General features: G+C 38.1%; 1 protein-coding gene and 1 pseudogene across 1 annotated transcript in view; both read left to right on the top strand.

Annotated features, from left to right (window-relative positions):
* Positions 1-18,438, top strand: part of COL19A1 (collagen type XIX alpha 1 chain) — a 388,031-nt gene that overhangs the window by 212,000 nt on the left and 157,593 nt on the right. The window lies entirely within an intron of this gene.
* LOC132538296 (small ribosomal subunit protein eS6-like) lies at positions 4,019-4,727 on the top strand (annotated as a pseudogene).

Here is an 18,438-nt window from a genome sequence, read left to right as displayed (position 1 = left end):
TGTAACTCTTCAGAAATAGCCTAGTAATCTGTTTGTCAAAAAAGTTCCTTAGAAACTAGTAAATTCTCACTTGGGTTAAAAAAGATCTTAAACTTTATTTTATGAGAGGAGAGAGAAAGAAATTGAGAAAGAGCAGATTCATATTCCTTTTATGCACTGCAGAGGATGGAAGCCAATGTCCTAGTACAAATAATAGTCTCTACCCCTTGAGTTGAATCACTTCTCTGACTGCTCATGCTTGGGGAAAAAAAAAAAAAGCGAATTGACCAGATAGGACAGACATCAAGGAACAAACATAAAAGAGAGATGGCAGTGACCTTATGTATCAAATGTGAATACTGAAGTATCAAGTCAGAAGTGGTGATAGTGTCTTTAACCAAATTTAAAATAATCTGTGTGTTTGCAGATAAACATACTTTTGAAAAGAGGAATTCATTTGAAGCCTGTGGTACTTAAGTTCCTTAAGTACCTGTGTTGAGCATAAGGAAAAAGGTAGAGAATATTGAGAAAGTCATCAACTTATAGGTGGTAATTGGAGCAAGCAGAGTGGGTAAGATGGCCATAGGAGAGACTAGGAGGAAAAGAACTGAAGGCAGAATCTACTAGGGTAAGCCTTTATATGTCAGTAAAGAGATGGCTAAGAAGGTTAAAAAATTAAAGAAATAGAACAAAGATAAGTTTTTGAAAGGGGGTGGTGGTTTACTGACTGGAAATGCTTCAGTCAGGTAAGATAAAAGTCTGAGGAAAACCATTAGTTATCTTAGATCAGATACTGATTTCTAAGACTGTACTATGCAGGGCTGGTGTTCTCTCTCTCTCTCTCTCTCTCTTTCTCATCACTGGGCTTTACTTCTTCAGTTTGACTTATTAGATAGAAAGATAGGCAGAGATAGAAAGACGTTGCATTAAAATTTCTTTCAGTAATATAGGAGCTGGATTTGCTCCTTAGTTGAATGCATAACAAAGCAAACACAGTATCCAAGTGAATTATCTAGCCAGATTATATATTACTTTTTATGTGCTTAGGAGTATAGTAGGTATTGAGAAAGTCAGAGTTTTGTGCACTCTTTCCCAAAATTGAAGTATTAAGAGAGATAGCATAAGCCATTTAGATAGGCCAAGGAAAATATTCTGTTGAGTACATTTACACAGTAAGAAAAGAAAGTCAATGGATAGGGAAAACCTGAACTTTCAAGTACTATTTCAAGTAATAGCAATAATAATCTAGAAGGAAGTTGAAAAAGAAGGCACAATTGAGTTATTCCCTATACCTTGAGGAAAATAAGTAGGGCATAGAAGATCCCTTTAGGGGAAGGTAGGAATCAAGGTACTATTCATATTCATCTCATACAGAAAGAATTGTTTTGATTTAGTGATGATTCCATACAATGTTTGCTGGGCTCTGGTTGGGGGACCTCTCTTGGATACAGGCCTTCTGACTTGCCCGCTCTGTTGTGCGCCAGAAATGGGTGTCAAGAAAGATAACACCTCGAGGCAGCAGTGGTGAGTACTATGGAACTCTCTCAGTGTCCATGGCTAGTGACGCGACAAGAGATGACCTGGGGACTGTGTTGACGAACAATCCGTTTATTGAACAGCAAAGCAAGGTTTTTAAGGGGTCGCAGGGGGAAGTAAATTGTTTATGTCATATATAGTCAGAGAGGCAAGGGGTCAGGGGAGGGTCAAAATCTGTTAAAGGAACAAGGAAGCAGGGTTATCAGTAACCAGCAGCCAGAGGGGGGTCCTGAGGGCAGAGAGAAGATAGATCATGTATGATCAAAGGAACGGTAGGGGTGGGGAAGTAGGGAGGGGACCTTCAGTTACTGTTTGATAGAGCAGAACAATGATATATAGATAACAAGGGAGTAGGCTATTGTGTCAGGGAATGTAGGATCCTTGTGAGGCAGGGAGGCTAATATGTGGGGCAGATCCTGGAGGTCTTGTCCTTCCTTGCTCAACTTCTTAGTAGAGAGACTGATATTCCCCTCAGGCACCCATCTTTCAATGGGAGGTCCCACCGTGCTCAACCCATCCTCACAATTCCCTACAGTCTGTGATAGGCATTGTTCTTAAAATGTCCATAACTTTCAGGCTATTAATGCTCCTATCCACTACTTTCTTCCATCGTCAACATCAAACCCAATTCAGTCATGTAAAAACAGAGTGAAATAGAAATAGAAGGAACCAAGCTAAAGAAAAATGGAGGAGTTGAGTTTGGAGAGATCTGCTGTTGCAATTTCAGTTTTACTTAGTTAGCATCTGACAAAATTTTAAGCATTTCATTTTATCCTTTTACCTGCTGGAGCCTCTTTTACCTTTGTAAATCACTGGTGTTGTCTTGGAAGAGAATATCTTTTATCAACTATTTTGTCTGAATTTATTTATTTTGTCATATAAGTCCATTTTGCCTGCATACAAGTCTAACTTCTTGGAAAAGTGTTGTTTTATTGGTCTAATGTCAGAATGAACTATTGCCAGAATTGAATTGCTCTTATCTTTATTGTTTTTGGCAATTTTCACTTTTTATATCTTAAGATATATTCTGTAAACTGCCATTTATTATTTCTCAAAAGATATAAAAGTTATGAAGATGCTAATTAATTATAATTCCCAAGCTAGAAAATGTCAAGGAACTGGATTGTTATATAAGTAGTCCTGCTTGTGTTTTCTTAACAATAAATATTGTGGGGTTTGATATATATATATATATATATATATATATATATATATATATATATATATATATGTTGCTAACTTACTGTGAGCTTAAAATCTTTTTCATTAGCAGCTAATGAAAATTAATATGATGCATTTCTTTGTACTTGTTGCCATAGAAATATAACCTTTTCAGTGTAAAATGAGTATAGCATTAAAATGATGAATTTAAAAGAACTGATGCTTTTAATTTAATACTGAAAATAGTGGACTGCTTCTTTTTTTTGTCAAAATCACATGACTTGAACATGCCTAGTATGCTTTAATTAGATAATTCCTAGTATAAGAAAAGCCAAAGCAAAAAGTAATAGATGAATTCCTCACAGCATTTAGTGAGATGAGGTTCCTTTTTTAATCTTTTATTTTTAATACTTAAAATATTCCTAATTATCTCCTTCATACTCCATATCTGTACTCATTCTTTGTAGTTGCAATTGATTTTCAAATATAACTACCTATATTGGTTTAATTAAAGACAAAGAATCTATTTGTTTACTTTACCTATTATATCATTTTCAACAATTATATGCATTTTATAACAGTAACAGAATTACAAAAATTAACAAATCTATGAAGCTTTTGCAGATCTTATTGTTCAAGGCCAAATTTTCAAAGCCTCTTAAAAAAAAAAAATCAAACACTCCTTACAACATACTCTATGGCTTAGAGCTACTTTATGTAATCTACCTCAGTTTGATTCTGTTATAAATAAATGCCAGAATTTTCACTTTTTAATTTTTTTAATAGGAATGTATATGAACACATTCCCACCACCAAAGGTCTGTGTCCCTACTCCCAAGCCCCTATAGTGAAGCTGAAAATCTATCTTCACCCTCCATACAGAGTTCTTTACTTTGGTGCAGTAATGAGTATGGGATAATCCCACTCATGAACAGAAGTTGAGAAAGAAGAACAGAAAGGGAAACACAAAACAGAATTTAACCAAGTTTGGAGTATTGCAGAATTTTCACTTTTTAAAGACGTTGGGATTACATTGATATTAATAAAATTTAATATCTTACTGTGCTAAAGAGAGAGAGAGAGAGATTGGAGCCAGGTTAAGTGCTCACGTCACAGTGAGTAAGGACTCGGGTTCAAGTTTCTGGTCCCCATCTGCAGGGGGTAAAACTTCACAAGTGGTGAAGCAGGACTGCAGGTGTCTCTCTGTATTTCTCCCTCTCTGTCTCCTGATCCCCTGTCAATTTCTCTCTGTCTATATCCAATAATAAATAAATATAAATGTTTAAAAGTAAATAAAAAAAAAACATTTTCATGCTCCTTGAAGGCAGTTGTCTGCTTCAAAATGAAGCTAAACATCACTTTCTGAGCCATTGGTTGCCAGAAACTCATTGCAGTGAACAGTGAGTACAAGCTTCACACCTTTCTGATGCTCTGGGCAAACAATGAAAGGGCTATGTGGTCCAAATCAGTGGTGGGAATAATAAACAGGGTTTCCTCATAAAACAGTGTCCTGACCCCTGGTCGTGTCTGCCTGCTGCCTGGTAAGGAGCATTCCTATTACAGACCAAGCAGGGTTAGTGAAAGAAAGCCTAAGTTTGTGCAGTGTTGCATTGTAAATGACAATTTGAGTGTTATCAACTTGGTCATTGAAGAAAAAAAAAAGGAGTGGGAGGGCAGGATAGTCCTTGATTTGTTCCTGGTAATACTGTGCCTTATCGCCTGGGGCCTGATAGAGCTGGTAGAATTCACAAACTTCAGCATCTATAGAGAAGATGACTTCTGCCAGTATGTTGTGAGAAAGTTGCTAAAAGAAAAAAAAAGAGGTAAAAACCCTAGGACTGAAGTTCCAAGATCCAATATCTTATTACTCCATGTGTTCTTTGAAGAAACAATGCACTAAGGAAAACAGGAAGAGGCTCCAGAATATGCTAAACTTTTAGCCAAGAGAATGAAGGAGGCCAAACTAAAAATACCAGGAATATATCACAAAGTGTCAGAGGCTGTCTTCCTTCAGAGCTTCTACCTCTAAGTCTGAATCTAGTCAAAAATGAGTTTTTTGGAAAAGTAACAAATAAAACTGGACACCACACACAAAAAAGATCTAAAACAAAATAGAGGCAAATGTATTCAGGTGTAAGGTTCTCTGAACATAGTTTACTTTATGATTGAGATTAGGTTTATGACTGACTTTTTTTTTTTTTTTAGTAAAATGGTATGCCTAATTTTGTCATACCAAAAGCTAAGTCACAAAACTACAAAATTTGGGATTATCTAACCAGTTGTGAATGTTTTAGTCATAATAATATGATAATAACATCCAGCCAGGGAAATAGCTCAATTGGACTTATAGGCCTTAAGTTCTTCATTTTATACCTGGTATCTTATTTGCCTAAATGTTATTCTGACTTGTCTCTCCCTTCTCTCTGTATCATGTGAAACTCTCTCTCTCTCTCATATGTAATAAATAAAATGTAGGGAGGAGATTGATAAGCAAGTTAGAGCACCAGCTTACATATATGTTTGAGACCCCAGAGATTCTAAGTGCAACTCTGGCATTTGTTTCTGTCAGAGCTGATGATCAGAATTCAAACTGTATATATTGACAAATGTTAGATGGATGATCTATTTTTTGTTGGTTTCTGTGTATCTTTTTTTTAATTTCTTTATTGGAGAATTAATGTTTTACATTCGACAGTAAATACAGTAGTTTGTACATGCATAACATTTCCCAGTTTTCCATATAACAGTACAACCCCCACTAGATCCTCTGTCATCCTTCTTGGATCTGTATTCTCCCCACCCACCCAGCCCAGAGTCTTTTACTTTGGTGCAATATGCCAATTCTAGTTTAGGTTCTACTTGTGTTTTCATTTCTGATCTTGTTTTTCAATTTCCGCCTGAGAGTGAGATCACCCCATATTCAGATGGATGATCTTTTAAAGTGATTAGTCCCTTCAGATTTTTTTCTTCCTTTTTATTTATTTTGCCACTTGGGTTATTGCTATAGTTTTGGTGCCTGTATGACAACTCCACTGCTCTTGGTGGCTTTTTAATTTTCTTTTTCCTATAGAGAAAGAGAGAGGGAAGGATATATATATTCAGAGATAAACAGAGAGGGAAGAGGAAATAGAGACAGAGAGAGAAAGAGAAACACCTGTAGCACTTCTTCACCATTGAAGCTTCCCCCCTATAGTAGGAACTGGGGACTTGAATTCTGGTAATTGTGCATGGTAACATCTACACTTAACTGAGTGCACCAGTGCCTAGTTCCTTTATCTATAACTTTAATAAAATGAATGACATAGAATCCAGGTCCAAAAAGGATGACAGAGGACCTAGAGGGGTTGTACTGTTATGTGGAAAACTGAGAAATGTTATATACAAACTGTTGTATTTACTGTCGAATGTAAAACATTAATCCCCCAATAAAGAAAGTTAAAAAAATTAATGACACAAGATAAGATTCCAAAGAACCTTGAAGACATAATTAATCCCAATTGATGTTGAGCCTACTCTAAAATTAAAATAATGAATGAGATGAAATTGTCTTTCATCAATAGTGCAGACTTCTAATTTGTCAGTATCTTTCCAAAACGTTACTCTCAATTCCATTTTCATTATTAACGAGGTTCCAAAATAAGGATAAGTGTTTACTGAGTGGTTACTGTCTTCCAGGCACTGGTTATAGATTTTGAAAAGAAAGCAATCAAAACAATAGACTAGGAGTCAGAAAACTATAGAACTCTGGCCAAATCTGGCTCCATACCAGTTGCTGACAATAGAATTTTATTGGAACTCATCCATGCTTATTTGATCACATATTTTCTATAGCTGCTCTGCAAGAGAGTTGAGTATTGTGATAGATTAAAAACTATCTTTACCATCTACAGAAAACCTCTGCCAATCCTGTTACTGGACAAAGTACCTGACTTCTTTAAGCTTGCTTTCTATTATAACACAGAGAGAGAACAATCAAATGTGTGTTCTGGTGTAATGGATAATGATCCAAGAATAAAAATAAATAAAGAGGAGGGGATAGAGAATCAGAAGAGGAAGTCAGAGAAAATAATATTGCAAAGATGACCTATTAACAAAGAACTCAGACAACTAAAGCAACGTTCTACACAGTCCATAGAATAAGAAAGTATGTAACTAATGAAAGCTTGAAGGTCTCTGATATCCAGAGCAGTGTTGTCTCTGTAGTGCAGGAAGTAGGGTAGAGGTCAAAGGGGAAAAATATTCTTTATCAGCCAAGTGACATTCAATCAGGTAGTTACCATTCAATTAAGTGTTTTCAGGGTTCTTTATTTATTTATTTATTTTTATATATATAAAGGAAACATTGACTAAACCATAGGATAAGAGGGATACAACTTCACACAATTCCCACCACCAGAACTCTGTATCCCATCCCCTCCCCTGATAGCTTTCCTATTCTTTGACCCTCTGGAAGTATGGACCCAACGTCATTATGAGTCATTGTCTGGCTTCTGTAATTGCTTCCCTGCTGAACATGGACATTGACAAGTCCCATACTCCCAGCCTGTCTCTCTCTTTCCCTAGTGGGGAAGGGCTCTGGGAAGCTGAGCTCCAGGACACATTTGTGGGGTTGTCTGTCCAGGGAAGTCTAGTCGGCATCATGCTAGCATCTGGAACCTGGTGGCTAAAAAGAGAGTTAACATACAAAGCCAAACAAATTGTTGACCAGTCATAGACCTAAAGGCTGGAATACTGTGGATGAAGAGTTGTGTGTGTGGGGGGGTGTCTCCGTTTTGTAGATAGTTAGTAGGCATATTTTAGTTATATTCCAAAGGGCCTGTGGCTATACTAGTTTTTTTCTTTTCCCTGAGCCTGAAATATGATATGTAGGTAGACCCTAGTTATTTTCTGGGGAGATGATATCATGGCTGGAAGAAAGAATAGAAAGCTGAATTAGGGAAGAGAGTAAATCCCAAATATGGGAAAGGTGTATAAATATTGTTGATTATAACCCCATCGATTTGATGTGACCTGATCTGGGGCTCATAATAAGCTTAGGAGGCTATGTGACCTCTGCATCCCTGTAGATCTGAGCTCACATTCTGTGGTCATCAGTAGGAATGTTCCAAGCTACCCCAATATCAGGACCCATCTTCCTCAGGTGTAGCATAGAGTATGTTGTCCATCCTCCCTTCTGAGGATGGAACATTCTCTACCATTGTTGATCCAAGTTGAGGGCAAGGTCCTATGGGGGCCCACAAAGGGGTCTATTGTTTTGTTCCTGCTAGGAATGACTGGTAACAATGGAGAGAGGGATTTATTCAAGGGCTAGCCTCATCATGTCTGTTTGGGAATCTCAGGACTCCCCGACTAGGGCCCAGCTGATGGGATGGCCTGATAGTGACTAAAGAGTCATCATTAAAGTATGCCAGTCTCTGCCCTTATTCAGCTTTTGTAGTCCTTGCTTTGATGAGGTTAGCTTTGGAATGAGTTAGAGAACTGTAATAGGAAGTAAGTGAGGAGGGTATCTAAGTCTAAGTAGACAATATTTTATTACAAACTTTATACTGACTCACTACAGACTGTTGTGTATTTTTGCTCTCAGGTATATATTTTGCCCTAATTTATGGATGCATGAGAACATATGCTCTATCTTATGGGACCTGGTATATATCTAGGTTTTGGGACTTTGCTATGAAGTGAACCTCCTGGAATTGAATTAGAGAGTACTATGAAAGGAAAAGTCTCACCCGAGTAATGAGGGTGAAGGGTTGATATTCCATGCCTGAAGTCTCTGGACACAGTCTGAAGTGAAGGATGCTGAGGTGGTACTGGATGTGTTGATTAGGTTGGGATTGGTGGATGCAATATCATTTGGTATGAATTGAGAGAAGTATGCAGGAAAGTGAGCCCCATCCTAGAGGTTCCAGGACTGGGGGAAATATAGGCTCTATAGAGGAAGAAGAATGTTCCTGCTGTCTTACGGTTTAAGAAGATACTAGATAGTTGTTGTTATAATCACATTATTTGGCAATAAGGTTAACTTTGAAATATCCCTTTGTTAGGATTTGCTGTATCATACACAACATCACCATAATTTATGTCCTTTGACATTATTTGTGTATAGTTGTGTGACCAGTTGCTTCTATTCTCCCTGGTCTAAGCTTTTAACATATCAAAGACTCATCCGATATATTTAAAAGACTCAGTCTTTGATTATAAAAGTTTGAGACACTCAATCAATCTTTCTCTCATATTAATTAGTTATTTATATGACTATAAATTGACAGGAGTTTACATAAACACTGTTCCCACCACCAAAAGACTGTGTCCCACCCCATCCCACCTACTCTTACCCCATCTTCCCCCACCCCGTGAAGCTGAACATCCACCCTCATCCTCAACCCAGAGCTTTTACTTTGGTGCCCTACTCCAAATTTAGTCAAATCCTGTTTTGAGTTTCCCTTTCTGTTCTCCTTTCTCAGCTTCTGTTTATGAGTGGGATCATCCCATACTTACCTTTATCTTTCTGACTTAGCTCACATAACATAATTCCTTCTAGCTTCATCCAAGATGGGTCAGAGAAGGTGGGTTCATAGTTCTTAATAGTTGTGTAGTATTCCACTGTGTGTATATACCACAACTTTCTCAGCCACTCATCTGTTGTTGGGTACCTGGATTGCTTCCAGGTTTAGCTATTATGAATTGTGCTACTATGAACATAAGTGTACACATTTCTTTTTGGTTGGGTATTATGGAGTCCTTGGGGTATATCACTAGGAGAGGAATTACTGGGTCATATGGAAGATCCATGTCTAGCCTTGTGAGAGTTCTCCAGACTGCTCTCCACAGAGGCTGGACCAATTTACATTCCCACCAGCAGTGCAGAAGTAAGTGTTCCTCTGTCCCCACAGCCTCTCCAGCATTTGTTGCTGTTGTCCTTTTTGATGTATGCCATTCTCACAGGGGTGAGGTGGTATCTCAGTGTTATCTTTATTTGCATTTCTCTGACAGTCAGTGACCTGGAGCAATTTTTCATGTGTTTGTTAGCCTTTTAGGTCTCTTCTGTATTGAATGTTCTGTTCATACCCTCTGCCCATTTTTGGATGGGGTCATTTGATTTTTTGGCTCTAAGTTTGCTGAGTTCTTTGTATATTTTGGTGATTAGTCTCTTGTCTGATGTATGGCATGTGAAGATCTTCTCCCATTCTGTGAGGGTTCTCTTTGTTTGTGTGATAGTTTCCTTGGCTGTGCAGAAGCTTTTCAATTTGATATAGTCCCATTGGTTTGTTTCTGCTTTAGTCTTCCTTGCAATGGGGTTTGTTTCATCAAAGATGTGCGTGAGCTTTATGTGGGAATGTGTTCCAGCAATGTTTTCCTCTAAGTATTTGATGGTTTCTGGTCTAATATCCATGTCCTTGATCCATTTGGAGTTGATTTTTTTTCTGGTGAGATAAGGTGGTTTAGTTTCATCCTTCTGCACGTTTCAACCCAGTTTTCCCAGCACCATTTATTGAAGAGAGCCTCCTTCCTCAATTTAATACAGAGTTCTTGATGGTTTATTACAAACTCAGTTTTTCCTGTGGAGCCCATCTGTGTTACTATTCTAGTGAATCAGATCCACCCCTCCCTCACCTCCTTACTAACCCCCTTAGCAGATTCAATGGGCTGCTGCTTACAGTAGAACTAATCAAGGAAGCTGATTTTGTTTCAAAACAAGGGAAACTATTCATCTAAAACAAAGCAAGAATAGTAATGATTTTATTATAAAATAACCTGATTTTTAAACTTTTACGTGTTTAGAATAATGATGCAGCAAAAATATAAGTTCACAGTAGTTTACAATCCTTGAAACCAGCTAAATAAGCAAGACAGCATGTTTGCATCATATACTTTGTATATATATTTTTTCTTATTAATAACAGAACAAAATTGATTTTAGATGATTTTACTGAAGAATTAAACTGTGAGGCCAGGCGGTGACACACCTTACAGTGTGCAAGGACTGGTACCTACCTGCAGGAGGAAAGCTTCATGAGTGGTGAGGCAGGACTGAATGTGTCTCTCAATTTCTCTCTGTCTCTATCCAATAATAAATAATAAAAATATTTTATAAAAAGAATTGATGACTAGAGTCCAAAAGGTACTATAACATCATAGCAGTTCTCAGATTGCTCTGAAAGAACTGACCCAAAGATTGGGTCTTGATATGAAGATTATAGATCAGGGAGGGCACAGTGACCCCAAACATTATCCATCAGGACTCAGTGTTCATGTGTCCCTCTATAGTAACATTTAATTTATTTCATGAGTGAGAAGTAGGTAGAAGAGACAGAAAGAAGCAGTGCAGCACTTTGGCATATGTAGTGCCAGTGATCAAACTTGGGACCTCAGACATAAAAGGTTCAGAGTTCTACAACTGTGCCACCAGATACAGTAATTTTTTTTTTTTCATTTAAGAAAGGATAAATTAACAAAACCATAGGGTAGGAGGGGTACAACTCCACACAATTCCCACCACCCAATCTCCATATCCCACCCCCTCCCCTGATAGCTTTCCCACTCTCTATCCCTCTGGGAGCATGGACCCAGGGTCATTGTGGGTTGTAGAAGGTGGAAGGTCTGGCTTCTGTAATTGCTTCCCCGCTGAACATGGGCATTGACTGGTTGGTCCATACTCCCAGTCTGCCTCTCTCTTTCCCTAGTAGGGTGGGTCTCTGGGGAAGCGGAGCTCTAGGACACATTGGTGGGGTCTTCAGTCCAGGGAAGCCTGGCCGATATTCTGATGACATCTGGAACCTGGTGACTGAAAAGAGAGTTAACATACAAAGCCAAACAAATTGTTGAGCAATCATGGACCCAAAGCTTGGAATACTGGAGAGGAAGTGTTAGGGGGATACTCACTGCACACTCTAGTGTACTTCTGCTTTCAGGTATATATTTTGCGGTAGTTTATGGATACTTGTGAACAAATGCTCTCTCTCACAGACACTGGTGTATATCTACACCAGTTTGGGGACTTTGTTAGACAGTGAACCACCTGAGATGGAATTAGAGTATACTATGAAAGGAAAGGTCTCACCCGAGTAATGAAGCTGAAGGGTTATCATTCCACACGTGAAGTCTCTGGACACAGTTTGAAGTGAAGCATGTTGAGGTGGCCATCGTTGTGTTGGTTAGGTTGTGATCAGCAGATGCGATATTATTTGATATGGATTGGGAGAGGCATACGGGAAAGTGGGCCCTATCCAAGGGTTCCAGGACTGGGGGAAGTAGGGGTTCTCTAGTGGAGATGTGAGGTTCCTGCTGTCTTAGGGTTCAAAAAGACAATCGATAGTTAATGTTATCGTCACATTATTTGGTAATTGGGTTAACTTTGAAAAATCCTTTTGTTAGGATTTGCTCTATAGTACCCAGTATCTTGTATATAGCTGTGCTATTGGTTGCTTCTGATCTACTTGGTCTAGGCTTTTGAGAGTCCGCCTATCAAATACACAGCCTATATATAAAAGATTCAGTCTGTGTTTTAAAAAACTTTGAGACATACAATTAATTTTCCCCCTCATATTAATTAACTAGTGATTTATATGACTACATTTTACTAGGAGTATACATAAACACCATTCCCACCACCAAAAGACTGTGACCCATCCCTCCCACCCACTCCCACCCCCCACTGGCCCAGGAAGCTGCATGTCTACCTCTCACCACAGGGCTTTTACTTTGGTGCCCTACTTACAATTTGATCAGGTCCTGCTTTTAGTTTCCCTTTCAGATCTTCTTCCTCAACTTCTGTTGATGAGTGGGATCATCCCATACTCATCTTTATCTTTCTGACTTAGCTCACTTAACATAATTCCTTCTAGCTCTGTCCAAGATGGGTCAGAGAAGGTGGGTGCATTGTTCTTGATAGCTGCATAGTATTCCGTTGTGTATATATACCACAGCTTTCTCAGCCACTCATCTGTTGTTGGGCACCTGGGTTGCTTCCAGGTTTTAGCTATTATGAATTGTGCTGCTATGAACATAGGAGTACACACCTCTTTTTGCTTGGGTGTTATGGAGTCCTTGGGGTATAAGCCTAGGATAGGAATTACTGGATCATATGGAAGGTCCATGTCTAGCCTTCTGAGAGTTTTCCAGACTGCTCTCCACAGAGGCTGTACCAATTTACATTCCCACCATCAATGTAAAAGGGTTCCTCTGTCCCCACATCCTCTCCAGCATTTGTTGCTGCCGTCCTTTTTGATGTATGCCATTCTTACAGGAGTGAGGTGGTATCTTAGTGTTGTCTTAATTTGCATTTCTCTGACAATCAGTGACCTAGAGCATTTTTTCATATGTTCGTTAGCCTTTTGGATCTCCTCTGAGGTGAATGTTTTGTTCATATTCTGCCCATTTTTGGATGGGGTCATTTGCTTTTTTGGTGCTAAGTTTGCTGAGCTCTTTATATATTTTGGTGATTAGTTTCTTGTCTGATGTCTGGCATGTGAAGATCTTCTCCCATTCTGTGATGGGTCTCTCTGTTTTGTTTTTTTTTTTCTTTTTTTTTTTAATTTAAGAAAGGATTAATTAACAAAACCATAGGGTAGGAGGGGTACAACTCCACACAATTCCCACCGCCCAATCTCCATATCCCACCCCCTCCCCCGATAGCTTTCCCATTCTCTATCCCTCTGGGAGCATGGACCCAGGGTCATTGTGGGTTGCAGAAGGTAGAAGGTCTGGCTTCTGTAATTGCTTCCCCGCTGAACATGGGCGTTGACTGGTCGGTCCATACTCCCAGTCTGCCTCTCTCTTTCCCTAGTAGGGTGGGTCTCTGGGGAAGCGGAGCTCCAGGACACGTTGGAGGGGTCTTCAATGCAGGGAAGTCTTTTGAAGGGTCTCTTTGTTTGTTTAATAGTTTCTTTGGATGTGCAGAAGCTTTTCAATTTGATGTAGTCCCATTGGTTTGTTTCTGCTTTAGTCTTCCTTGCAGTTGGGTTTGAAGAATCAAGTATTTTAAACATGTACACAAGTTTGGTAGGATTTTGAGGGAATAGGTTTAAAATTTCTTGTTTACAATAAGAAAAAGTAACATATGACAATTACACTCACCAACCTCAGGAATTACAATAGCAACTGAAGCAAGTATTGAAACAGTTTAATCACTACCAGTTAGCCAAACAATGTCTCCAGTCCATGAAAAAATAGTAACCAAATCCCAGTGAAGAAGAGAGAGAAAAGAAAGAAGGGATAGCAAGAATAGACAGTTATGCAAATCTACTATCCACTGTATATTCTAGGGGTAACAAGAGGGGAAAGGGAAGTAGATCAGAGATACACACATAGAGAGTCCACTCTGAGTCAGATTTCTTCCCCAAAATAATTCCTAAATTCAGAAAGACAAAGAAGAAGGAAGGAAGAAGTATCTGACAACATAAAAAAAAGAAAGAAAGAAACAAGAGAGAGAAAAGAGAAAAGATAAGAACAAGAGCTGTAATTAAACAGCAGTGAAAGGAAAGTTTTTTTATTACTTTATTTTTAATTTAATTTAATTGTATTGTATTTTTTTTTAATTAGCTAGGTGGAGGAGGAAGGGGAGAGTCTGTAGAGGAGGTAGAAGTAACGATCAAGTTCCTCCCACAATAGATAAGATGCCCACTACCCTAGCAGTGAAAGATACCCTAAGAGTTAATTCTGATCAACGTAAAGGGGGGAAGATATATGCCTTTATATAATATTAATAATAAAATAGAGCAGGGTAAAAAAAAAAAACCCTGTCCCAGATTACCTCAAACCTCGTGAGCAGTGGCAGTTGATTTTTAAGAAAGAAAAACAAACAAACAAACAAAAACCTTAGGACTAGACAAGGATAGCTGAAATAGACAGTTATGCAAATCTACTATCCATTGTATATTCTAGGGGTAGCTAAAGGAGGAAGGGAAGTTGAGCAGAGATACTCTCAGTGAGAGTCCACTCTGAGTCAGAATTCTTCCCCAAAATAATTCCCAAACGTATATCAGTGAAAGCACTCTGTTTGGTGCAGTGGGGGATGGGGCCTGTGGCTTTGGAAGCTGTAGGATTAAGGAAGAAAGGATGATAAGAATGAGAAAAAGAAAAAAAAGAAAGAGAGAAAAAAGAAAAAGATAAGAAAAAGAACAGTAATAAAAGAGCGGTGAAAGGAAAGACTTTTTAATTTAAAAAATTATTTAATTAGCTATTCGGGGGGGGGGTTGGCTACTTAGACAGAAAAAAGGCCATAGGTTTCAGAAGGGACTAGACTTAGAATGAATGATACTCCCTGGTGGGACGGGAATCCTGGTAAAGAAAGAAGCTCATCAGGGGAGCCTGCTAGGAGCTGGTCCCCAGGGACTGGTTATGGGTGGGGGGGAAGGGGACGGAGGTATGCTTTGGAGCTAATAATTTAAAAGAAAAAATTTTTTCTCTTTTTTTCTACTCTATTTTTTAACCCAAATTACATTATAGTCACCTCCTTGGTGTTACTGCTAGGACCCCTTATTGACTGGCCTACTAAAGGCAGAAAATCCTACCGTTTCCAGAGGATGTGGTCAGAGCTCAAGCCACTAGCAGCTTCTCAGTCTGCCATCTTCTGGGAACCCCCCAGTAATATATTTTTTTTTAAGGGTTCTGCAGAGTAGAGTGAATCTGACAATAGCATGTCTACTATCCTGGTTATTATATGTTGAGACAATCAAGTACAGTCGTTAGTTTTTTTCCTTAAAAGATTTCTTTTTTTTTTTTTGTTCAGAAGATTCTATGAATTATTTTCTCTTCTAAATTTTTAATTAAATGGTCCTATAATAAGTACAATTGTTAGTACATGTATAGTATTTCTCAGTTTTCTGTCTTTTTTTCTTTTCATTAGGAGTATAGTTTCTCACTGCTATTGTGACCAGTAGTCTGTGTCCCCAACCCCAGATAACCACTGTGGTTCTCCTATAGTCTTAGATATGAGTTGACTTTTTCTTTTTCCAAAATTGTGTGCTCAGTTCTCTATATTCCGCATATGAGTGAAACCACTCTGGAGTTGCCCTTTACCTCCTTACTTTCTTACCTAAGCATAATCTTATCCAACTCCATCTGCTTTATCTTAAAGTACACAATATCATTGTTAGGTAACACTGAATTGAATATATATCCTATAACATTTTTATTCAGTTATCTGTTGAAGGGCCAGCCACCCACTCAATCTTTACCAATAGTTAGAGTAGGAATAAATAGGTGATGACTACATATTGCCACAATTTGGAAAACATTTTCATGGACATTTTGCCCATAAGCAGCTATGTTCACCAGCCATGTTTAACCTATGTGTCAAATATGACATACTATATGAATAAGACTATTTAAAAAATTCATTTCATAATTTTTTAATTTCTTTATTGGAGAATTAATGGTTTACATTTGACAGTAAAATACAACAGTTTGTGTATACGTAACATTTCCCAGTTTTCCACATAACAATTCAACCCCCATTAGAACCTCCTTTGCCATTTTGTTGCAGTACCTGGACACCCCCCCCCACCCCAGAGTCTTTTATTTTGTACAATACACCAACTCCGGTCCAATTTCTGCTTAATGTTTTCTCTTCTGATCTTGTTTTTCAGTTTCTGTCTATGAGTGAGATCATCCAATATTCATCCTTCTGTTTCTGACTTATATCACTTAACATGATTTCTTCAAGCTCCATCAAAGATTGGGTAAAGAAGGTGAATTCGCCATTTTTAATAGCTGAATAGTATTCCATTGTGTATGTAGACCACACTTACTCTGCCACTCATTTGTTGTTGGATCCCTGGATTGCTTCCAGGTTTGGGCTATTACAAATTGTGCTGTTATGAACATAGGTATACACAAATCTTTTGGATGGGTGTGTATGCCCAAGAGAGGAATTGCAGGGTCATAGGGTAAGTCCATTTCTAGCATTCTGAGAGTTCTCCAGACTGCTCCCCACAGAGATTGGACCAATTTACACTCCCATCAGCAGTGCAGGAGGGTTCCTTTGTCCCCACAACCTCTTTAGCATTTGTTGCTGCTACTTCTTCTGATGTATGGCATTCTCACAGGAATAAAGTTCTATCTCATTGTTGTCTTTATTTGCATTTCTCTGACAATAAGTGATTTGGAGCATAGTTTCACATGTTAGCCTTTTGTATCTCTTAAATTGTGATTCTGTTACTATCTTCCCCCCACTGTTAGATGGAGTTATCTGTTTTCTTGTTACTAAATTTAGTAATTTCTTTATATATTTTGGTTATAAGTCTCTTGTTTGATGTATGGCATGTAAAGATCTCCCATTCTGTGGTAGGTCTCTATGTTTGGATGGTAGTTTCTTTTGCTTTGCAGAAGCTTTTCAATTTGATATAGTCCCACTGGTTTATTTTTGATTTAGTCTTCTTTGTAATTGGATTCATTTCATTGAAGATGGCTTTAACATTTAGATGGAAATAGTTCTGCCACTATTTTTCTCTAAATATTTGAAAGTTTCTGTTCTATCATCCATCCCTATGATTACTGTGTTACTGTTAATATGTTGCTGTAGACCTTCAGTAGATATTTGATGTATTTATATGGCCTCTCATTGGGTGCATAGATGTTAATAATCATTATTACCTTTTGATTGATTGACCCACTGAGCACTAAGTAATGTTCATAGCTATTTATTTTAAGGTCTATCATGTCAGATTGAGAATAGCTGTTCCTGCCCTTTTTTGTTAGCCATTGGCTTGTATGTTAATTTTCCATCTTTTCACTTTGAGTCTGTGTTTGTCTTATTGAGTTAGGTGGGATTTCTGCAGACAGTATATGGTTGGGTTGTGTTTTCTTAACCATCTTCCTACTCTGTGCCTTTTAATAGGTGAATTCAGACCATAGACATTTATTGATATTATACAATGAAGATATTTTAATGCAATTATTCTAAAATTTTAGAGTGTTCTGATATATGTCATGCTTATGATAATGTGATTGTTTATAAGAGACCTTTCAGAACTTCTTGCAGGGAAGGCTTGGTGATAGTTGATCCTTCAACTTTTGCTTGTCTGAGAAGTTTTTTATGCCTCTATCTAGTATGAATGACAGTCTAGCAGGATACAGTAGTCTTGGTTGAAAGCTTTCTCATTGAGAGCTTGTTATATATCTTGCCATTCTCTTCTAGCCTTTAGTGTTTGTGTGGAGAGATCTGCTGCTAATCTTAAGGGTTTTTCTCTGTAAGTGACTTTTTGTTTCTCTCTTGTAGCCATCAGGATCCTTTCTTTATCCTTATTCCTTTTCATTCTAAATATGATGTGTCTTTAAATCTCGGTTAATTCTGTTTGGGACCCTCTGAGCTTCTTGGACCTTTATAGTCTAGACTAGGGAAGTTCTCAGCTATTGTGTCCTGTAGACTACTTTCTTCCCCCCTCTCTCTCTCTCCAACTCTGGTAATCCAGTCATGCATATATTACTTCTTTTGAAGTCATCCCATAGGTCTCTGTTGTTGTTTTCAGTGTCTCCCAATCTCTTTTTGAGATCTCTTACTTCTTAGTTTTCTCTAATTCATCCTCAATCTTGCTAACTCTGTTTTCTGCCTCACTCTTTCTATTTTCTTGCCCCTCTGTTGTTTTCTGTAGCTGAGCTATTTTGTTACCCTGTTCTGATACAGTATAAGCTTGTTCTATTAGTTGTGCTCTTAGTTCAGCTATTTTAGCTTTCAGCTCTCTACTTACCTCTAGTGTTTCCTTTCAGAGTCTCATTTGCTGTTTCCCCATTTCTGATGGTATTACCTTCAAATGCTTTCCT

Source organism: Erinaceus europaeus, chromosome 4, assembly GCF_950295315.1.
Source record: "Erinaceus europaeus chromosome 4, mEriEur2.1, whole genome shotgun sequence".
NCBI lineage: Eukaryota > Metazoa > Chordata > Mammalia > Eulipotyphla > Erinaceidae > Erinaceus > Erinaceus europaeus.
The sequence above is the reverse complement of the archived record's forward strand: the minus strand, read 5'-3'. Positions and strand labels throughout refer to the sequence as shown.